A 16,340-nucleotide genomic window follows, 5' to 3' on the forward strand; every position below is an offset into this window, starting at 1 on the left:
TGAGACCAATGGCATGGCTTAACTTTAGGCTCTGCTGCCTTGGGCCAGCTCAGCACTGTCACCGCTGAGCCAAAGCCTCGTGTAATCACATTACTGCCACTGCCATTGCTTTCAAGAGAGCTTGTGCAGAACTCTTTTATCCCTGCAGTTTACACATCCATAAAAAACACACAGAGTACAGTGAGGTGAGGAAGAAACACCATGAATTTTCATCATATTGGTATTTCTGGCCCATTTTACATTGTCACCATGTCCTTGGTGATGGGGAGCAATAAATACCCAGTGCCAGGCTCACATTGCCATGGATGGGAGAGGAAACAGCAGCCCAAAGGGTGTCACATTCTAGAAACCTGACCTGGAAAGAAGGATCCACAATTAAGTAGATGGGTAAGGGAGTCCTGATTATCATTAAAAAAGCCCATGTGGCAAACAGCTTCAAAACATCCCAGATATTATTGATGAATTTTCTGTGGATAGGAAGAATTCAAAGGGGTGCTATTTGCATTCTGGACAGAGAGGGAGCAGATCTATAGCACGGCTCTCAATAAATACATTGCTGCAGTAAACTTCTTTAGCACTTTGCAATTCACATCTGATCTCTGCTGACCTTCTTTTTTCTCCTAATTAAACCTTTAGCTTGCAAATGAGCCATTTCCTACATCAAACTGGTAGATGGTGAAGGAGGAAATTCTACCCGCGATTTATAGGAGCTGCTGCTGACCCAACTGTCTATCACAACCTGGTCTAATTGATCCCTCTTTGAATTAAATTTGACCAATTACTTTCTCCTAGGTGAACAAAGACGAGACTCTCCTGCAAAGCCACTGTTACCACAGCAGCCAGCAAAGCTGGGTGTGTGCAGTGGGTGGGAGATACCCATCATTTTGTGCAGGCAAGAAGGTAAAGTCTAAGTGCCCCCAGCACCCAAACCTCTGGTTTCCTGAGCCAAGTGTTTTTGAAGGTGTTTTTGAAGGAGAGGGCACGGGGGTGACTTGGACTGATGCTCCCACAAGTTCACATCCTCACCTGCTGTCACTCCTGCCTTGGTTTTGGAGCTGGATGATCCTCCAGGCTGCTCATGTCCCTCAGTCCTCTTCCAGTGCAGTGCCTGTGAAGTCCTTTCTGACCCAAGGAGAGGTCCCCCAAATCAATCAGTGCCTGGTCAGTCTCCTGATGAGGACTCAAGGAAGGGAATGGAATATCTGAGATGGGTGTAACAGCATGATGTCAAACTGCTGACCTCAGGAGTTCAAATGTATTCTTGGCTGAGCTATGTAGGGTTTTGCCTGTCCAGATGAATCCTGTACCCTTCCCTGTGGCTGAAATGTGGGAATCTGGCTGGGAGAGCACCCTGTGGCAGCAGGGAAGGATCCTTGGCTTGGCTGGACAGCAAGAAGCTGGATCTGCACCAGCCAGCAGCGACACAACCGGAGTGAAATCAGTCCAGTCCATTAAAAAGTCATGAGTCTCACCTCAAAATCCCGTACAGAAGTCCATTTTATCTGATTTTCCTTGTCTCCCGGCTCCAGAGCATGCATTTTCAAGCCTTGCTTCCACAGCTGAAATGATGAGAAATGTCCTTTCCCACAGGAACTCCTGGTGGCTGCACTTCCCAAATAGCATCAGGCTCCAGGATTTGGCACTCCTGTCATTCCTCTGCCTGCCCCACCCAAGCATTTCCAAAGGCCCTGGGTGCAAATCCCCCTTCAGCCAGCAGCTCTTGCCCTGAGAACAGGCTCTGCCTCTGGAGCATCCCAGTGCTGCACCCTGGGATAATTTCAGCCTTTTCCTCTCCTCTCCAAACCACAAGGAATGGGAAACCTCACCAGCGTTCCTGTCCCGCATCCAGATCCTCACTGGGAAAATGCTCATCCTCTCCAGGAATATTGGGCATCATGCTGGGAATTCTTCCCTGGGAGGGTGGGCAGGCCCTGGCGCAGGGCGTGTTGCCCCTGGATCCCTGGAAGTGCCCAAGGCCAGGTTGGACAGGACTTGGAGTGCCCTGGGATAGTGGGAGGAGGTGTCCCTGCCCTGCAGGACATGAGAAAGGACAGGCTTTAAGGTTTTTTCCACCCAAAACCATTCAAGGATTCTATGAATTTCTGTATTGCTTGGAGCACCTTGGCAGGGGTGGGACTGGATGAGCTTTAAGGCTCCTGCCAACCCAAACCATGGCTCCAAACCATTCCATGATTCTGTGATTTCCAGCTGTGCAAGTTCCCCTGGGCTGTGACTGTGCCCCACACCTCTGCTTCTACAGCAAATCACAGAAAAAAGGTGATTTTTTCACCCAGCTCACCCCTCATCCCGGCTGAAGCAGATCCCTTCCCATTCCTGTGCCAGAGGAACCATCCCAGAATCTCATCCTGCTGGTGGATGGGAGGATCCCAGGGCTCCCCCAGGCACTAAGGATTGCTGCCAGACCCCCCAGAGCCCTTTGGGGTGGCATTAAAACGTGGCTGACATTTTCCACGCTCCCTCCTTAGTGCTCTGGCTGTGATATAAATTTTCTGGGAGTTCTGCTGTGCTATTTGCATGCATCCACAGCACTGTTTGTTTTCACACAGTGACCTACATAACTCATTTTAATACGTAGCCAGGCAGCAGGGCTGGGCTGCAGGGGTGTCAGGGGGATGCACAGCTCAGCAGCAATGAATCCATCATCCCTGTATTTTGGGAGAGCATGGTGGGGGCAGTGGCATTCCTTCCTATGGCTGTCCTGCTGGAGCCCTCTGCGCTGGTAAAAATGGTGCTGGGCCATTCCCACTGATTGCCAAATGGATGAACTCTTCTTAGCTGTCAATTTTCATGAAGTATTCATATTTTATTTAATCTGTCTCCTCTGTTCTCTTCCCTTTTTGTAAGATAATGACTCCTGTTAGTGGAAACACAGTGATCCTCCAGGATCCCCCAGCCATGGGAAAGGTGGGAGTGTTCCCTCAGGGTATATACTTCCATGTATTTCGGAACATGGATTTTGTTCTGCAATTTGTCCTCATGTAAGAGCCATCAGGATGTGCTGCTGTTGCCCCTGTGGCGAGCCCAGCCTGACCCCAGGTCAGGCTCTGCCACTTCTTCACTTAATATTAAATATTGTTAAATATTTAAGCAAAATGGCTCTGATTTAGGAGAATCACAGAGCAGGTACCTTTGCAGGTACAGGGCTTCAGAGCAGCCCAGGGGCTGTACCTGACCCTCCCTAAAAAATCCCTTAAAAATAAGCCCCATTCCACTCAGTTTTGGCTCTGTCAGAGGTGGTCCCTGAGCTCTGCCTGTAGAGAGGATCTGGCCTCACTTCTGGTCCTGCTGCAGAGACTCCCAGTGCTGTGTGTCCCTCATCTGGCCCATTTCAGCTGTAACTGCAACAGCCTGAACCTCCACACGGGTTTCTCTGCTGATATTTCATGACATTTTATGTACATAATCTGCATATGTTATTTTTAGCAAACTTTCTCCCTGGGACAGCCTCATGTGCTCCACATCTTGCTCCCATGAGCAGTTGGGAGAGGTTTGAATTTTTTTTTCTTCTTTTTCTTTGGGTAGCTTTTCCTCAGTCAAGATCAGGTTTTGAATTGCAGGAGCAACACACACAGACCACATTTTTCTTTCTTTTCACAAGGCAGCTTTAAGGGAGGGATAAAAAAACAAAAATACAAAGGCAAGTGAGGTGGCCCAGCTCCCATTTCTAGGAATTTCCTTGCTTGGGATGCTTTGGGGTGAGTTACCATCATTGCCCCAAAGAAATAGCATCCATATTGAGTGGAAATAGCATTGTTCTTGGTAGAAATAGCATAATTCCTGTGGAAATAGCATCATTCTTGGTAGAGACAGCATCATTCTTGGTAGAGACAGCATCATTCTTGGTGGAAATAGCACCATTTTGGGTACTTTGGGAGCAGCACAAATCCTTGCCCTATGCTGGAAATGCTTTGCCACAGGGAGATTCTACATGGAAATGCAGCATTTGCTGCAGGGAGAGTTGTCCTGTTGGGTGTTTTTTAGGAACTGTGACTCCAAGCTCCATGCCTGTGTGGAAGATGCAGCTCTTGGCTGGAAACTCTGAGTCCTTTCACAGGGAAAACCCCAAACTTTGAAACTTAGGTCTGCCTTAACTGTTTGGTGGAGGTGTTCCCTGGGAAACTGTGGTTTTGCCAGATTCAGAGCATTTGTGGATGTTTGCTGGCTGGAAGAGGAATGCTGGCCTTGGGAGGACACCTTCCTGGTCTGTGCCTGAAGGGGGTGGTCCAGGCAGGGAGGCTGGGGTCCATGAAGGGAGGGAGGATCCCTGAAGGCACCACTGGCGTCCCTTGGGCTCCTCCCTGGGGGAGCAGCCACAGGTGAGTCCGAGTGCCCTGAGCAGAGCTGGGCCAAGGCCACTGCTCTTAGACCACGGCTCCATCACAAAATCAGCTTTCATTTCCAAGGCTTTTTGTGAGCTGCAAAAAAGGATCTTGTGAAGTTTTGTGAGGATCTTGGGATTCCCATCTGTGCTGGCTACCAGCACCTCGTGGCTTCACCAGCACATGCCAAGGCCTCTGCTCCTGTGCACAACCAGGAATTCTCTCCTGGCCTGGGCGTTCCCTGTCACATCTGACAGGGACAGCTTCTAGAACACAGGAGAAGAGTTTGTTTGAGAGACAGAAGAGTTGAAGAGGTTTTTTTTTAGGTCTCACTTGGCCTCCATCCCCACAGCACCGTGCCCTGGGGCGGGAGGAACCGTGTGATTCATGGATCCATCCTGGCTCCTCTGCCCAGGGGTAGGACCCCCAGGTCCAGAGGTACAACAGGGACACGTGGAGACACATGGCAAAGCACAACCTTGAGCAAGCAGCGCTGGGCAGCCCTGCGAGTTCCTCACGGCACAGCTGGGGCCTGCTTAAAAGCTCTTCCCGAGCGCTTGGAGCAACGAAACCTCTTTTTTCCAAGTCCTCGTTGTGTACTAATGAAGGAATAAAATAAACATTTGGTAACAAACCCAGCATATGGTTATTGTTTGCTGCAAGGACAGGGGAAAACATGACTCCATCGCCGGGCGAAAAGGCTGCAGCTGCGCTATTGCGTTTCCCCGCCGCGCTTTATTTAATAAACCTCGGCCTGCAGCCTCAACGAAATTTTTCTTTCCCCTCCCAAGCCCCCAGAGCTGGTTTTGGTGCCTTCTGCCACGATGGCCACGGCGGGGTCGCATGTGCCCTTCGTTAGGCGAGGAATCTGCTTTCAATTCCGGCCCTTGGGGTTGTATTTTCACAGCGGCTCATTAGTCAGCGGCCGCTGACAGGCCGCTGTGAGTGTGCCATCTCCCGCATTGTCTGTGTGCAAGTGCAGCGCCCAAAATGATTTATTTAGGTTTTAATTAAAATTTGTGGATAGGCCAGTGATTTTTAGCAGTGCCGGTTGTAATTTGTGGTTGCACGGGGGGAAAAAAAAAATAAAATGGAAAAAAGAAAATCAATAAGCTTGTGGAGTGTATGTTTGTATGTTTTTAGACATACCTGCTGCTGGTCACTGGCCCCTCCAGGCCAGGCAGTTCCCAGCCCTACACATTCAGAAGACATGGAACACCTTTGGTTCCCACAGTGAGGCACAGACCTGGAATTACTCCAGCAGGTAAATCAGCGTCCCATGAGAGATGTCCTGGTGACCCCAACACCAGACCGAGCTCTGAGCAGCTGCAGAATCCCAGAATGGCTTGGGTTGGAAGGGATGTTAAAGCTCATCCACCCCTGCCATGGCAGGGACATCTTCCACTATCCCAGGTTGCTTCAGCCTGGCTTGGACACTCCCAGGGATCCAGGGGCAGCCACAGCTGCTCTGGGCACCCTGTGCCAGGTCCTCAGCACACTCCCAGGGAGCAATTCCTTCCCAATCTCCCATCCATCCCTGCCCTCTGGCAGTGGGAAGCCATTCCCTGTGTGCTGTCTGTCCCTCCAGGCCTTGTCCCCAGTCCCTCTCCTGCTCTCTTGGAGCCCTTTAGCCACTGGAAAGGGCTCTCAGGTCTCCTTGGAGCCTTCTCCTCTCCAGGTGAACGCTCCCAGCTCTCCCAGCCTGTCTCCACAGCAGCTGAGCTTGGAGCATCTCTGTGGCCTCCTTTGGATTCGCTCCAGCAGGTCCACGTCCTCCTTATATTTAATTATCTTATATTTAATTATATTCTAATTTAATTAATATCCTTCATATATTTAATTGCACGTTCAGGATCACAGCAGCACCCAGGAGGAAGGGTGACAGAGGGAGGTGGCTGAGCCCAGAAGTCCCACGAGCAGGACGGGTGACTTGTGTCTTGAAAACAGAAGTCATGATTTAAAAATGCTTTGGAGGGTGTGGCTCACCCTCTCCAAAATAATCTGGAGTGCCTGGATGCCTTCCCCACTGGCAGCATCCCTCATTCCCCTGGAGCAGCAGTAATTTCTCTCTATGCTGGTAACTTTTTGTGACTCTAAAGGAGCAAGCAGGAGTAGAAGGATGAGGGGGTGGTGGTAGGTGAGTTGGTGAAGCCTCAGGGGCCCCTCTTGCCCTGTGGGACCCCCTGGCCACTGCCCCAGTGAGAGGGGATGTGTTGCTCTTGCTGGATGAAGATTTTCTTGCTGCTCATGACATCAAGATGTGTTTTTATAAGGGGCAATAAAGCACTAAGAGACTAAACTCGTGCCCCCCCCGCCCAAATTACAAAAGTTTGAAGCCTTTCTTGGCCTAATACCACGGCCCAGAGAAGTCCCTGCTGTACCTGATGTAAACATGTATTAATTAAAGCACTTTGGAAATGCAGAGTATTGACCTAAGGGCTGTAATGGCTCTTCTTGAGCAATTACAATCCATCACACAGCCCCAGACCTCGGGAGGGGTTTTTTTGGAGGCGCGTTATTGACCTGGCGGCCCCGGGCGGTTTCCTCCCTCACACAGACCCTTCCTGCCCCAGGGCTCGCATCCTTCCCGGGGAAATGGTCAGAGGGGGAGGCCTTAAATCCCTTAAAATGAATAAATAGGATGTATTCCATCCTGCCCCCTCCCCACCACGTGCCTCCTCTCCCACTCCCTGTCGCCAAGGGCACTTTAAAGCCTTTCCACCCACCTGCAGACCCAGGCAAACACCTGGAGAAAAATATTTATATCTAAAAGAAAAACTTTGTGCTTTCCAGTGGTGGAAACCCTTCTCAACTAAAGCATTTATCTCCTGAGACTTACACCTTCTAATTTAATTTTCCCCTAAATCAAACAGGGTGTTAATCCACAATAGAAAACACGTTCCAGTTGCACAAACAATATTTAAATGGTATAATAGGGACATCTTTTATAAATACTTCTAACAAATCCTGAAAAAAACCCGAATGTGTGGGCTATAATTAATAGAAATGCCAAGTGCCAGCTAACCAGGAAAACTCCAGCATCATAAATCTGCCCCGAGCCTTCTCACACACGCTGATGGATGGGGACTTGCAGCTTAAATATTTAACAATCAATAATTCAAATACCTATCCTACCCTATTAAATTTGTCACATTTATTTATACATGCAACATCCAGCTGAAGTTTCTCTCAAAGTTGGGCCTCTTCCACCCGGTAACAACATGAAGAATTTTGGAAGGGAAAAAAAGGTGTCAGGATATGAAATTCCTGTGGGGAAATAAAGAACAATGGGGAGGGGGAATCAAACCCCATATCCCAAAATAGTTGGCTGCGTCTCCCTCACCCTAATGGGTTTGGATAATGCAGTGTGCAGGCAGGTGCTGTGTCCTATGAATCACATTTATAGGGATATTTTCCAATTTCTTTGCTGCCCAAGGCAGGGAGCTGCTGTTCATCCTCCGCAGATGAATATTTCGGTGACACGGGGTGGGCTGCAGCCCCTGCCCACACAGTGTGTCTCTCCTGGAGCAAATCCTGTAAAAACCTAAAAAAGCCTGGAAAAAAGGGTGGCTTTGGGGCTGCCCTGAAAGGCAGCAAGGCTTTGTGAGGGTAGAATGGGGCATAAATAAATAAATAAGCACGTGCTGAGTGCAGCACTAGTGAGAGGATGATGATGATGATAATAATATCAATACTACTAATAATATTGCTATTAATAATCAAGTGACACCTTTCCCTTTTGCAGCACCAGCAGCCTGGCTCTGTTTCTCAAGGGTTTTTAGGAAAGTGAGATGACTGCATGGTTTATAAGGTGGCTCCTCTCCTCACCAATGGCCTCCATAAAGATAACACTGATGGGGAAAGCTTGGCATTCCATTATTTCCATTGATCCAGAGGAAGAGGAGGTGGCTCAGACCATCCCCTGTGCTGCTGGAGACTTGGCCATGCCTCCTGTGGCTGGGAGGGTCCCTTGGCCCTTGAGTATAATTGATTTTAAAGGAGCACCAAGACCTGAGAGGTTACAAAACTCCTGCACCCAAATTTCTGGAAGCATTTGAACATCCCCATGGGGCTGTGTATGGGTAAGGAATGAAGGGGTTGACTGTGGTCCCTGTCCCCACCAGAGTGTGCCTGTGGGCCCAAATTACGGTGCCATAAATCTCCGTGGCAAATTTATTGCCATAATTTATCAGCTCCTCTTGCTGAATGGCCAAGCAGTTAATTTTGAGATGAAGTGGTGCCATTTTCATCAATACCTGTGTGCTAACTGCCCATCAAAACATCAGCTGCAATTAATACAGCGTTGCTGAAGCACTGAACCAATAAATATTTCCAGTCTTGGCTGGTCTTCAGCAGATGTCGGACAGACCCATCGCCTCAGTGAGTGCTGCTCCAGTTGCATCAACAGGAATATTTGCATTTAAGGAAGAGGTTAAGGAGCCAGATCTCCCACTGAGCAGGGTGAAGCACCTGCATTTCCCTGCTTGAACACCACCCTGGGCTTTTTCCACCCAAAGTTTTTTGATTTCTGTGAGGGGCTATTGCGTATTCCTCTGGCGTCCTGAGCCAGGCTGACACATTTTGATAGCCATAAATAATAAATGGGATTTATTTCCTTAGATGCTGATGGAGACCTTTTCTCCCACAGGAAGAAAGAGAAAGCCAGAAAGCTGGAGGGGAAGAAAATGTGCAAGGAAAGGAGGGAGAAAGCAGAAGGTGGTGCCTGAGCCCTGGACAGTGCCCACTCCACTGCCAGCATGGCCATCACCCTTGTGGGACAGGGTCACCCCTTGCACCCCACATGCTTCCTCCACCAAACCTCAGCCAACACCCTCAACAGCAAAGGGTATAAATAAATAACAGTGAATGATTTTTAGGGAGGGATGGACAAGAACGGGGAATGGGCAGCGGTGAGGAGCAGTTGGAGCTGATTGGTGACACCCCCCTTTGTGCTGTAATTGCACTTTTTAAAAGCAGGTGTTAGTTTTTCTGTCTGTTCATGCAGGGATGCACACGGGTGGGTGCCTGTCCCTCCCTCCCATCCCGGTATCCCCCGTGCTCACAGCCAGTGCTGGGAGGAATCATCCAGCTCTGGCAGCCCCATGGGACAGGCTGGCCCACACCTGGGCTCACTTCCAAGCCCACGGGGCACCACCACCACCATTTGGGCTGGTTTTTGCCCAATTGGGACAGTGAGCACAGGCTCAGCACCCTCACCCTCCCTCTTCCTCCCTCCTCCCAGAGCTTGTGGGGGTTAAAGGGGCCAGCACTGTTGGCAAGCCTCGCCTGGGGTACTGTGATTCCTTTGAGGACAGATTTGGCTTTTCCTCACTGTCTGGTCTCCTTTATGAGAAAAAAAAGCCAAATTGAACAGGTTCCAACCTGTCCTCAGCTGCCACACCATGCATTGGTGCCAGCACTGCCCACATGGGAGGCACACAGCGAGGGGCACAGACAGGGTCCCCCCCTGGGGATGGTGACATTAGACCTGTGCCCAGCCTGACCCTCCCGCCCTGGCCTTGTAGCCAAAACCAAAACTCTGTGGAGGTGTGAGAAAGGAAATACCAGCGGTTTATGTGTGTCAGGCACACATTTGTTAGAAAACACTCATTTCCCCCCAAATAAAATGGAAGAGCTGGTGTTGCAGCTGGTGCTGCCTGGGGAAGGGCTGGGGGGTCACAGGGTCCCTGTTTGCTGTCCCCAAGGGCAGCGGCAGAGCTGCACCAGCCCTCACCCTTCAGGTGTGGGCTCAGTGTCTAATTTTACATAGAAAACAGCCAGAATGGCTTAAATGCAAAAAAACCTATTCTGCAAATGCTAAATTCTGCATGTATCTCTTAAGCAAAAGGTGTTGCAGAGTGAAAAACTTCGAAGGAAACGTTAATATTTGTAAAAAAGCCTAATTATTGTCTATCTCTGCACCCAGAGCCTTGCAGAGAGAGACAGCCCTGCCAGCAGCTCCGAGGTCAATCCCAAGAGCCCTGGGTGTACTGGGGCTCCTCGGAAATGTGGCAATATTTTCATAGTTTAGCTACATTTAAAGTTGCATTGTAGCATTTGCAGCATCCTGGATCTTTCCTAGGTGTGCTTCATCTCTTTAATTTGAATGATTAATCTGCAGAGATTTGCTGAGGATTAATCCAATATTGGAACGATTTTGTGCCACGGGACACCAAAAACACGGGGAAGAGTGGCCAGTGTGACAAAAGTGACTCGATTTAACCAAATATCCCCGCGATTTGGGACGAAGCTGCTGCCTGGGAGCCTGCCCAGGCTGCAGGGCTGGGGCCAGGAGAGGTTGATGCCCGATGCCCACGGTCCTTCAGCCGCAACCCCACCCCGTGCCCAGCTGGGAGTAAATAACAACACGGCCTGTTAGCATTAGCAATTTTTTATTTTCCTTTTTTGTTGCATAGGAAATGCAGTACTTGCTTCCAGTAATTGTATTGTAATGTGAGAAGGTGGTAGCACTAATGGTTGAATACAAGAGTTAAACTAATCCACACCAGCTCAAAAAACCTGCGGAGACTTAGTTGAATAAGAATGGATGCCCACAGTGATTCTCAACCAATTACAATTTTTTTCACAGAACACAGTAAAACTAAAATGGTAACTATGAGAGTCAATACAAGTATACTAGAGGCACGAGGGGCCTGACTCATAAAAAAAAATGAACACGACATGGTATTAACACGGGTGTCAAGTGAATTTGCAGCAGATCTTTCACACGGCCGGTGGAAATTTTAGCGCCTCAAATCTCAACCCGCCGCTGAGGGACTGGGCTGGGCTGGGGCAGAGTTCGGGAGAACCCGCACAGCCGGCCAAAATGGAGATTTCTCCTTGATTGTGTTTCCCAAGAATTTCGTGGCCCTGTCCCCAAGGCAGCAGTTGCAACAAGGACGAGCAGCGTCGGTGGCGGATGCCGAGCCAGGCGCTCTCGCCCTACCATGCTCCGTCTAGAAACTCATCTTCTTTTTGTTTTTCCCCTCATATTAATTTGTGGATGCAGATAAAAGGGGGGGGGTTTCACCCAACACAATTGTTTTTGTTCATGCTCGAGCATAGAAGATTAACTAAGTGGAAAATAGTCTTCCCTAAGAAAAAGAAAAAAAAAAGCATCCAAAGTACAAAAGTTCACATTGCGGGCGAGCGCTGGCCCCGACGGAGGGTTTCTCTAGAGCTCAGAGGTAGCGATCGAGCGCGTTTTGTTCTGGTGCGGACAAGATCTCTTTTGTGATCGAGTCGCGGTGTCCCGAGCCCCCGGCACCGGCCGGAGCCGTCCTCCCCCTTTTCCTCCTGCCAACCTGCACCTCTGGGGCTCGGAGCATGGTCCTGCGCTGCCTCGCCTCCTCCAGGGCCCCTTCCCACCGGTTCCTGGTCTCCGCGGGGCTGGGGGAGGCGGAGAGGGGAAGGGGAGGGAGAGCAGGGCCAGCGGGGCTCGCCAGGGCGAAGCCCACCCTCAATTTGGAGGAGAGGAGCCCACCAGCCTCCCGTGTTAATAGCAAAGGAGCTTTTATGAATCGGGCCCAAAGTTTTGTACAGAGTTTGTTTTGAAGAAAAATATTGCAACTGTGCATGAAACTAAACAACCACATGAGGTTTTTTTTTTCTTTTTTTCTTTTTTTTTTTTTTTTTTTTTAAAAGGGTTTTTTTCTTTCTATATGAGGAAGTCTGGTGTGAAGAAGGGTCAAGCATGGGTACCTGGTTCACCGCTGCCCATTAAGAAATCTCTCGCAACATGAGCTCGGTCTCATTTGTGGGTTTAAAGGACTGTCCCTTCAATTTGAACTGTTCTTCAGAGCAAGCTCTCTGAATTCTTAGGGTAGCTTTTCGAGACGAAAATCTTACCAGGCACAGATTTCTGGTCTCAAACACCATGTCCTGCCCTCTAGGAAAAAAAAAAAAAAAAAAAAAAAAAAAAAAGAAAAGGAAAAAAAAAGAAAAAAAAGAAAAAAAACCCAAAACACAAGTAATACTGAATTTAAGTAAATGTATACCTCCAAAATACTGAAAACACCCCAAATCAATAAAGACAGAATTTGCGTTCTCAGTGAAATATCTTTAAACCTATCTGACAAGAACCAAGTCAGAAAAAAAGACTAACATAACTTTGAGTAATATTCATACAGCTACTAAGCATTATGGAATAGCATGCATTAATATTGTACGGTTATTTTACATCACCTATATCAGAAGGTTCTGACAGACAGCGAAGGCTACCGGTGTAGAAAAATCTTACTTCAGAAGAGCAATATAATACAGATTTCACAGGCACTACATTTTAATATATCAGGTATTATGCTGGTTTTCTTATAATTCTTTCTGTCCTAAAGCTGGCATTATAACAATGACCGAAAAGGCAAGGATCGAAGTAAACGGAAAGTAGATACCAAAGTTGATATATTCTTTTCTTTTTTTTTTTTCAGATAGATTAGTGCATAGTTTTCATGCAGATAAACACTGCTATGCATTTACATTGTTGGAAAGCAGAGTGAATTGAGCCCAAGTTGTCACATTTTTGTAAATCATTTTGCCAGCCTGTAATAGCACCATGTAATGGATTTGCATTAAACATTAAATTGATTTCAGAATTGGTGACACAGTATTCACTACAGTTAAGTGCTATGGAATAGCTTCAATGTTACCTGCTATATATCAAAGCAATTTTCATCCCACTGCTTTTTTATTGGAAAAAATAAAAGGAAAATGTACTCGATACTAATTAGACTATTGCGCAGCCTTGGACTTGATGATGGCATAGCTGGGTTTACTGTCAAACAGTAATACATGCATTGACTTCAAGACAAAATTGGCATTGTAAGCTTGATTTAATGAAAATCCTGCCTAGCAGGCAGTGTTAACTTCACAAGACCTGCCTCCGACAGACCTCATGAGGTTGAATTTGTTATTTATTTATTGTTTAGGTGCCATTGAAGCTCTCCTTACATTGTCATGCCGGTTATGGTTTTAATTTTGTTCGATGGAGGCCTTCTACCAACAAAAAAAAAGAAAAAAAAAGATATTTCCAGAGACACAATGCAAAGTACAATATTAACTGACATTCTTAAAAAAAATAATTCACCACAAGGAAAAAAAACCTGTTTTAGGCTATGTATCTGGGTTTTTTTGTATTTTTGTACAGTAAATATTTTATAACACTGTTACTACAAAGCTGCAAATATACGGAACAAAGAGAACTAGAGAAAGAAAAAAAAAATGTTAGAGGGATTTTGCATATTCCTGTGGGCTGACTGAATACTGTGGAGTTGAGAAAACTTGGTGTTTCTTTTCCCCTTCGACCTTAAGGGGAGGGGGAACAAGCAACAGAGACAAAGTGTACCATGGCTGCCTAAACTCGAAGCCCGAAAGTTTTTCTTTTTATTATAAAGGAAAAAGAATAAATAATAATGGCATTGCTGGGGTGTGCGGCATGAGAAAAGCAAGTGCCCTCGCTCAAAAAAAAAAAAAAAAAAAAAAAAAAAAAAAATTGAAAAACCCGAAAAAAGAGGGGGGAAAAAAAAGAAAGGAATTAACTTGGGAAAAAGTCAATTCGTGCTAAGCCATCCCTAGGGCTTTAAATTTGGGTGGGCGGGGGTGGGCACAGGTCAGAGAATTTGTGCGTCTGACAGTTCTGGAGAGAAGGAGGCGGGGAGGAAAAAAAGTTCTTGGGTGACTCTGAAGGAGCGCCCGGCGCGGGGCCGGGGCTCCGCTGCCGCCCGCACGCCAGGACCATCCAGGGATGGATGGAGGGATGGGTGGATGGAGGGATGGATGGATGCCCCATCCCTCCTGCCCATCCCTGCTCGCCTCCCCGCTCCTCTAAAGGAGGACTAAAACACTGTTTGTTCTCTACACCTGCACAGAACGGAACTGCCGCGTTTCCTGCGTGAGAGGAAGGTGAACGCAAACTGAATTTAGTGTGTAATACTTTACAACCCCTGTTGGTTAACACCCTTGACCTCCTACCTAATGTTTTAAAGCCTTTAAAACATTTTTTTTTCTCGCAATTCTGCTCAGAGTTCCCTAACTTTAGCGTCATCAAACTTAATATGACAAAAATACCTTCAAAAATACAGCATACCTGTAATGTCCATTTACAATGGTTCTTCAGTAGCCTATACTTCTCAAGCATAGGAATATGCTATACCATTGAGAGAAGAAAAATAACTGTATTTAAATACATACAAAAAAAGGAAACGGGAAAGTTTTTAACTTAAATCCAGTTCCCAAAGGAAAAAAAAAAAAAAAGCAATTCTATGAACGCTGCCTTTATAACGAACAATCAGAAATTCCACTAAGCTAATTTGACAGAAATTTTTCCTCATTTAAACAACATTACAAAAGTCCTGCATTATAAAATAGGGTAGAATAAATCAGTGTAATCAATAAAACTATACAACATACAAATTACATATCTTCTGAGTGGGCAGTTTAATTCTCTCTCTTTGCAGCCATGACTACAACATGCTCACTAAAAACAACTAACTGCCCAAACTATTGCTTAGTTTGTTTTGTTTAAAAAAGGGTGCAATTTTATTGTATATACAACCAATTTACTGGTAATACCTTGTCTCATAGCAAGGTTCTGACAAAATGTTTGTCTAGGCTTTTTTCCCTTCACTGTGAAGCACTGAAAGCTGCTATTTTTTTTTTTTAGTGCACATATGTCTTAATAAAGTAATGCCCAGCTAAGTGCTATAGGGAAGGCAAAGGATGCTGGCTAGAGGATGTGATACCATATACTAACAATCACACAATACAATAGAGCAAAATGACTACTCAACCACTTATCAGACACATATGAAAATCCAAAACATTTTATTTTTTCCTTAAATAGAGAATAACCAGTAAACAATTTTCAGAACTTGGAAGTTTAAAAACGTGCATATAAAAATGGGCATTATATACTTTTATTGAATGTGGATTGATTGCAGTCTGCTAATAAAAATGGGTGTGGGATCTGAAGAAAAAGGAAGTTGTTTTTTTTTTTTTAAGGCTTGCTTGTGAAAGGAACAGTTGTAAAACAAAAATTGCTTGAAGCAGGGTTCAGCTTAGTGCTTCACAGTTTGACTGCTTCTCTAAGAAGAGCCCTTCCTGCATGTGCATTCAAAAATCACAAAAGTACAAAGACAAACACCTAAAACACACTGCGTCAAGTGCAGCACCAACTTTGGTCAAATAAAAAAAAATTAAAAGAAAAATTAATAATTGCTAAGCTTTTCTACATGATATAAGCAGGTATTGCATATTTTCATATATCTGGGAGAAAACAAAACAAAAAAAGGAAGACTCCAAATAAAAGGTAAAATGCAGCAACATCCAAAAATACTGATAATCTAGCATCTACAGATCTCAGAATAGCACTGCCACTGACCATACAGGACAATAAACACTACTCCTATCTGCGGAACAACTAACATCCTATTTAATTCTAGATGTTGGAACTGACAATGGCTGACATAAAAGTCACATTTACAAAAAGTGTCTCCAAATGCTTGACTAGGGAAAAACCCCTTTCAATATAGGAACATGTGCAACAATTCCACAAATAATCGCTATCCAGGGCAAGGCACATTGATATGGAATTTTTTTTTTTTTTTGTTTCGTGCAAATTAAGAAAACAAAACAAAACATCGTTTCAGGGAAAAGATGAGGAGCAAAGTGTCTTCCCAAGAATTTCAGTTACTTGATTGTATAGGACAGTAGTAGAAACCCTTCTGAAGGGTCGAACAAACATAGTTTAAAGGCAAGTGCCTGGAATAGGGATTACAATATTGTGTCTTAATGCACTCTACTTTACCCTACATTAACTATATAAAAATTAGTTACTAACACTAGAACATGCAGAGACTTTCTCTGATTAGCTGGACTCGCCAACCAGAACGTATATATATGTATAGTATAGGAAACCTTCTTAAAGTTGCATGTGAAGCAAAGGGGTGCTCCGCTGTCTGATAGAAAAAATCACTTGCACTCTTTTTTTTTTCTTTTTTTTTCCTT

This window comes from Molothrus aeneus, chromosome 9 (genome assembly GCF_037042795.1).
Source record: "Molothrus aeneus isolate 106 chromosome 9, BPBGC_Maene_1.0, whole genome shotgun sequence".
Taxonomy (NCBI): domain Eukaryota; kingdom Metazoa; phylum Chordata; class Aves; order Passeriformes; family Icteridae; genus Molothrus; species Molothrus aeneus.